Source organism: Quercus lobata, chromosome 11 (assembly GCF_001633185.2).
Source record: "Quercus lobata isolate SW786 chromosome 11, ValleyOak3.0 Primary Assembly, whole genome shotgun sequence".
NCBI classification, from domain to species: Eukaryota; Viridiplantae; Streptophyta; class Magnoliopsida; order Fagales; family Fagaceae; genus Quercus; species Quercus lobata.
This window is the reverse complement of record NC_044914.1, coordinates 6355504-6362497: the sequence shown is the minus strand read 5'-3', so window position 1 is coordinate 6362497 and position 6994 is coordinate 6355504. Positions and strand designations below refer to the sequence as shown.

Below are 6994 nucleotides of genomic sequence, written 5' to 3'. Positions count from 1 at the left end.
TGACTTCTACATGTTGTATTATGTAAGTTTTAGAACCTCCACAATTTTCCTCCTCATTGTTATTTTCTTTTTAAATTTTAATATCCTATTTTTTAAAAAATCTATCCCTTTCCTCTATCTCATGCTTAAAAAATGCAAACCTCTCCCTTTGCTCTCTCACTAATGTTTGTCTCTATGTTTTTCTCATGTTTGCAAAGCCCTCCACCTTGCTACTTCACCAAACCACACAACCAACCCAATGTTCAGCAACCCACTAGCCTCAGACCTCTAGAATGGCTACAGGTAAAATATTTTATATAAATTTTGGGCATTTAATAGGATTTAGGTTTGGCTATTTTGGTTGGTTGGTTTAGATTTAGAATTGGTTTTTATCAAATTTTCAAGACCCTAATTTAGGTTCTCCCTCAATTTTGTTCCTTTCGATATACAACCTTCAATCCCAATTTCATCTTCCCATCAGTGGCCACGGAAGAGTGACCCACTCTCTAACTAACTCTTCTACAGACACCCCCACTCCCAGTATCAATGGTAATTTCACTTTCTTTCATTTGTTTTAGGTCTTGTGATCGTAATTTGATATATTTCAAATCATAACTAACCTTGGTTTATTTGGAAGATATCTCAATGTCTCATTCTTTTAATGTGCTGTGGCCTATTAGTGGAGAACCAGGTAGGAAGAGAAGAAAGGAATATGGAGATTGTGGCTCATGATTGTTGATTACGAACGGCATTGCATGGACCTATACAAACAGTAATACTGATGAAGGAAGGCATGCTGAGCGTTTTGGAAAAGGTCACTTCTTTGGAAAAGAACTTCTTGAATGGGCTTGGAAACCTTCCTCTGTCAACATATTCAACCTATCCAAACTCCCACTTTCCTCATAAACCCTCAAAACCCATACAAAGGTGGAAGCCTTTGCTCTAATGGCCAACGACTTGAGGGTAATCTCTATTCTAGGTTTTCATGATTATACCCAGAGCAATTGCAATTTCAGGCAGCTTCCATTTTACAACGAGTCAGGTGCTGCAGTCAACCAAAGTGTTACTCCAAGAAAACTTATGAATCCAGCAGTCCCTGACATTGTTGTTGCAAAGCAATGGGGTGTTTTGATGTCTTTGCTATATTAAGATTTGTTTTTCTAGTGATGGAGTTGCTACTTGTTTGGATTCTGAATGATAATGGTGAAATTAGGAAAAAGGACAACGTGTAAAATATTAAACTGTCAGTAAGGATTGTGCGTAGAACCCTATACTTATACTCCATGTGATGGATTTGGATATGGCACATTTTCCCCCTTATTATAAATGGTAAATTACACATATACTACCTTCAAATCAAATACAGAATTACCATGTAATTTATTTCGCGACACTTACCTACCAGGACGGAGCCAGACAAGATGAAACTTTTTCTCTCTTCGATAGGTAAAAGTTAGGGTTTTTTTTTTCTTTGAATTTGATTGAACGTATTAACTTGATCTAACTAGGTTGTTCTATTTTTTTAAGGGCTAAGGGTCTGTTTGGGATCCACTTATTTTGTTAAAACTGAAATTTTTTTACTAAAAGTACTGTAGATAAAGATAAAAGTTAGTTGAAATAGTGTAATGAAACCCATAAATAATACCAAAACGTGTAGTATGACCTATGAATAATAGCAAAAATAAGTTGACAAAATTAACCATGCCAAACGACACTTAAATAGGCTAAATTTAAAATTTTTGTTTATAAAATTTGTTGCTTTGGCTTATTTTTTAACTACTCAATTGATAATTTTTGTTCTTGGGTTTTTTTTTTCCTTTTGCTTATGAGGGACAAGGATGTTGTTAAGGTGGGCAAATTTAATTTTATTGAGAAAAGGAAATCTTGAACAACAAACAACCAAAGCTAGTATTCACTACATCACAAAATTCCCATTAATAAAAGATATAAATCCACTGGAAAAAATATATAAAACACATGTCGAATGAAAATGGTTTCGTGTGTGCGTTTGTATATATATATATATATATATATATATGTATATGTATAGTTGAAATTAAAACAAAATATAACATATTGTAGAGGAAAATTGCAAAGAGAGATGTGGAAGTGAAAGCTGTGAGAAAACAAAGAACACAAAGAATACGTGTTGATTCGGATGGATGGTTTATGTCCACAGAAGAAGCTTTTATTGGCTACATTTTTACTATACGATCAAATATGTTGTAAAATGAACCCTACTAGTGTATGTATAGGAGTTGCAAGAGATAGGGATAAATGTACATTAACTTTATAATACAATTAGGCCTCCTGCATCAATACATGTGTAATATAAATCCAATATATGTCTTTAAATTCAATGTAGTCATCATGCCACACACCCACCATCACCGTTACCTTCTTGTTTTTCCTAAAGCGGTTGATTAGGTGCGTTGTGCTTGCTACTCTTTATTTTGTGTCAAATATTTGTTGACGAGGAACATGCTGATGAGCTCCAGGTTGTCCATCGTATTGACGAGGAACATACTAATGAGGTGAAACTCTGCTTCATTAGTTTGACACCGTTTGTGAGAACAACAAGCTATCAATCAATAAGCCAATGAATTCTCTATTGACTAAGCTCTTTAGAACTGATGGACTCTACCACAACTGCACCACCGAACCTGGTGGTGATGGCTCAACAAATCCAAGCACTAACAGCCAATGTGCAAGAATTGAAGAAACAAAATGAAGACTTGAAGCGGAGAGTGCGTTCAAAGGGCACAAATACGTCATAGTCACGACATAATTGCAATGAAAATGACGATGAAGCCCATAGTCTAGGAAATAGCAGAAGAGAAACTTCTAAGCACACTGCACAGTCGACTCATGGCAACGTTCAGATGATGAAAAACATGAGGACGGAGTTAGACAAAGTCAAAAATGCCATGAAGGGAAAGATTGCGATAAATCTTGATGGCATGATCAAGAGGACAGACTCACCCTTCACTGTAAGCGTTTTGGAATGCCCTTTGCCTCTCAAATTTTGTCTCCTACATCTGGAGGTTTATGATGGCACTAAGGATCCCCTAGATCACATAAGGGCATTCAAGACAATATAAAACCTTCAGCAAAACCCAGACGAGGTAATTTGTAGATCATTCCTAGCAACCCTCAGAGGAGTAGTAATGGTGTGGTTTAGCAAGCTGCCCATGGCATCTATCGTGAACTTTGAGTAGCTAAACAACTCTTTTGTCTGCCATTTCATTGGGGGGCCAATGCCATAAGGGGCTCACCTCACACCTGCTAATTATAAAGCAATAGTAAGGGGAAACCCTGAGAAAGTATGTAAAACACTTCAACAAAGCAGTGTTAGAAATTGATGAGGCAAACAATCAGGTGATAATGACAACCTTCCAAGTAGGGTTGAACAATCCTGACCTCGTCTTCTCTCTAGGGAAGACTCCGCCAACTGTAATGACAGACCTCATGTTCAAAGCCCAGAAGTCCATGAACAGAGAGGATGCATTAACGGCGAATGGAATAGAAGGCAAGTGAAGGATGGAAGAAATCGACGAGCTCCAACACAAAAAGAAGGAGAAGAAGGATTGTTCCCTCAATCAAAAGAATGACAACGAAAATACGCAAGCTCATACAAGATCGACAAGTATTCCATAAGAGGAACTTGTTACCTCGAATCACTCAACGACAAACAGTTACCTCACCCATGGAATGTAGAGCACTTCAAGAGGTGTTATCGCTAGTTAGATGATGTTTTCAATTTTCTTTCATCAAACTGTTTTCTAAGTAGGAATGAATAAGGGGGAATTTTTCCCCACATAAATAAATGTCGTTCTCTTGAAAGATTTGAAAGTATTATTTACCATACAAAAAAAGAATTCAAAAAGAAAGCCTGTCATTGAAAGTCCAACGAGTAAAACCAAATAGACGATAAAAATCTCAATAAGAGTAAAATCGTCACATAAGGTTCGATTTGGACGAGTACAATCATAATGATGATCAAATTCTCAAAGAGAGAGTAAGTCATATGATTAACTTCGCATGGTTAAAAATCGATGAACACAATCATAATGACAATCAAATTCTCAAAGTGAGAGTAAGTCATATGATTAAATTCTTATGGTTAAAACCCGATGAACACAATCATAATGACGATCAAATTCTCAAAGCGAGAGCAAGTCATATGATTAAATTCACACGGTTAAAAACCGACGAACACAATCATAATGACGATCAAATTCTCAAAGCGAGAGTAAGTCATATGATTATGGTTAAAAACCGACAGGCATAATCATAATGATGATCAAATTCTCAAAGCGAGAGTAAGTCATATGATTAAATTTGCATGGTTAAAAACTGATTAGCAGTTTTTCTAAAAAGGAAAACAAAAATCAAGGCGCATGAGAAGCTCAAGAAAACTTCACACACGCAACCAACGAAGCGAAGGCACGTGTCAATCACCTAATGAAAAAGACATCTTGCATTAAATGTGATAGGACGAGAATCTCAGGACACGAAGGGGAGATTGAACTGCCAGAAACCTTTCATATTCCTATGCTTGTCCAAACAAAGGACAACAAAGGAATAAATGGGGCAACTAACGAGTAGTGTAAAATGGTTGTCCATAAAATGACCGTCATTACTAAGGACGACCATCATTACTAAGGACGACTGTCATTACTAAGGGAGATCGTAAGCACACATTAATGCTCAGATATAAATTCCTTACTTAAATGGCACAAGTGTAATGGACGTACAGCCTTTCCAGCCATCAGCTCACTGCTGTTACAATTATCTCAAGCTGACTATTACACAGTCATTACAGGACATTGAATGGGGAAGTTAAATGGCTATTAAATGACCCTCCAGCTCAACTATAACTAATGGATAGCGATAAAATGCTCGTCCATTTTGCAAACTGTCCATGTTAATAACGAGCAAAAGTATGAACGAGTGTAAGCGCATTAGTTCTAGATAGCATTTAATGTCGAAATGATAAATGAGCACGAAGTCGTTACTGCCATCCAATTATGTGCATTTAATGGCCATTATAGACGTTAAAGGACTGAGGATAAATGGTCATTATTAGACCATAAATCCTCCAGCTATGGTACAACGTTAGAGAGGCCAGTAGACTGAGCATTTACACACACAACGGTTATGTAAAGCCAAGAGAGACAAGTAAGTGAGGGAAGTTGAACACACACATAAATTACTCTACAGATTACAGATTTCTAAAGAGTTTGAACTAATTTAAGTATCAGAGGGTCATTGGCAGGCCCCAAACGAGTGTTATTATCTACTTAGTGCTTTCTTTGGTACAAGATCTCCAAGTCGTCCATAGCACTGATGAGGAACATACTGACAAGCTCCAGGTCGTCCATCATACTGACGAGGAACATATTGACGAGGTGAAATTCTGCGTCATCACCGTTGACATGGTATCATTTGATATCAAATACCTTCTCTTATGAAGAACCTAATAAGTAATAACAAATTGAATTCTTATCCGTTGAGGGCCTTATAATTTCTTAAGGAATAAAATAGAATTTTTTTTTTTTAGATGCTAAAAAAAGAATTCTTATTGGTTGGTGAAGAAGACGATATTAATAGCGGGAAATACTTAAACCATTGTCAATGGTTAACACTTCCCACACTAGAACTAACTATTAAAGACCATGGTATGTTTATTTATTACTTGCACCTGCTCTTAAAAATCTTCCAACAAAACCAATTTCAGCCACTCTTTTCTTTTTATAAATACACATTCTCCTTCTCACTAAAGGGGATATATATATATATATATATATATATATATATATATATATAGAACTACTTATTTACTTCTATTACAATTTCTGAACAATTAGATCAAGAGAATTGTGGTTCATTAGTATTGTTAGATGAAAATATCTATACTTCTTCCTATGAAAATCAAAAAGGTCTATTGCACTTGAAATAAATAAAAAACGGTTGTGGTCACTGGTCCCAATAATGAAGCCTGAATATTATGAAGTTAGCATATATCATATATGACAAGCAAGCCAAACTTTTCTGAACGATTAGATCAAGAGAATTGTGGTTCATTAGTATTGTTAGATGAAAATATCTTTACTTCTTCCTATGAAAATAAAAAAGGTCTCTATTGCACTTAAAATAAATAAAAAACCGTTGAGGTCACTGGTCCCAATAATGAAGCCTGAATATTGTGAAGTTAGCATCAAATATGACAAGTAAGCCAAACTTTTCTGAACAATTAGATCAAGAGAATTGTGGTTCATTAGTGTTGTTAGATGAAAATATCTTTACTTCTTCCTATGAAAAAAAAAAGATCTCTTGCACTTGAAATAAATAAAAAACTGTTTTGTTTATCAAAAATAAAAATAAAAAACTGTTGTGGTCACTGGTCCCAATAATAAAAGCCTGAATATTGTAAAGTTAGCATCAAATATGACAAGCAAGCCAAACTTTTCTGAACAATTAGATCAAGGGAATTGTGGTTCATTAGTATTGTTAGATGAAAATATCTTTACTTCTTCCTATGAAAATAAAAAAGGTCTATTGCACTTGAAAAAAAAAAAAAAAAATGTTTTGTTAGCAAAAATAAAAATAAAAAACTGTTGTGGTCACTGGTTCCAATAATAAAGCCTGAATATTGTAAATTTAGCATCAAATATTATAAGTAAGCCAAACTTTTCTGAACAATTAGATCAAGAGAATTATGGTTCATTAGTGTTGTTACATGAAAATATCTTTACTTCTTCCTATGAAAAAAAAAAAAAAAAAAAAGGTCTCTTGCACTTGAAATAAATAAAAAACTGTTTTGTTTATCAAAAATAAAAATAAAAAACTGTTGTGGTCACTGGTCCCAATAATAAAGCCTGAATATTGTAAAGTTAGCATCAATTATGACAAGCAAGCCAAACTTTTCTGAACAATTAGATCAAGGGAATTGTGGTTCATTAGTATTGTTAGATGAAAATATCTTTACTTCTTCCTATGAAAATAAAAACGG

At 34.8% G+C, this 6994-nt stretch overlaps 1 long non-coding RNA gene across 1 annotated transcript; it reads left to right on the top strand.

Annotated features, from left to right (window-relative positions):
• The first annotated feature begins 198 nt into the window (after positions 1–198).
• LOC115969304 lies at positions 199–1250 on the top strand. Its single transcript, XR_004086923.1, has 3 exons — positions 199–282; positions 461–528; positions 660–1250. It is a non-coding gene; the product is annotated as an uncharacterized LOC115969304 (long non-coding RNA).
• Positions 1251–6994: the final 5744 nt, after the last annotated feature.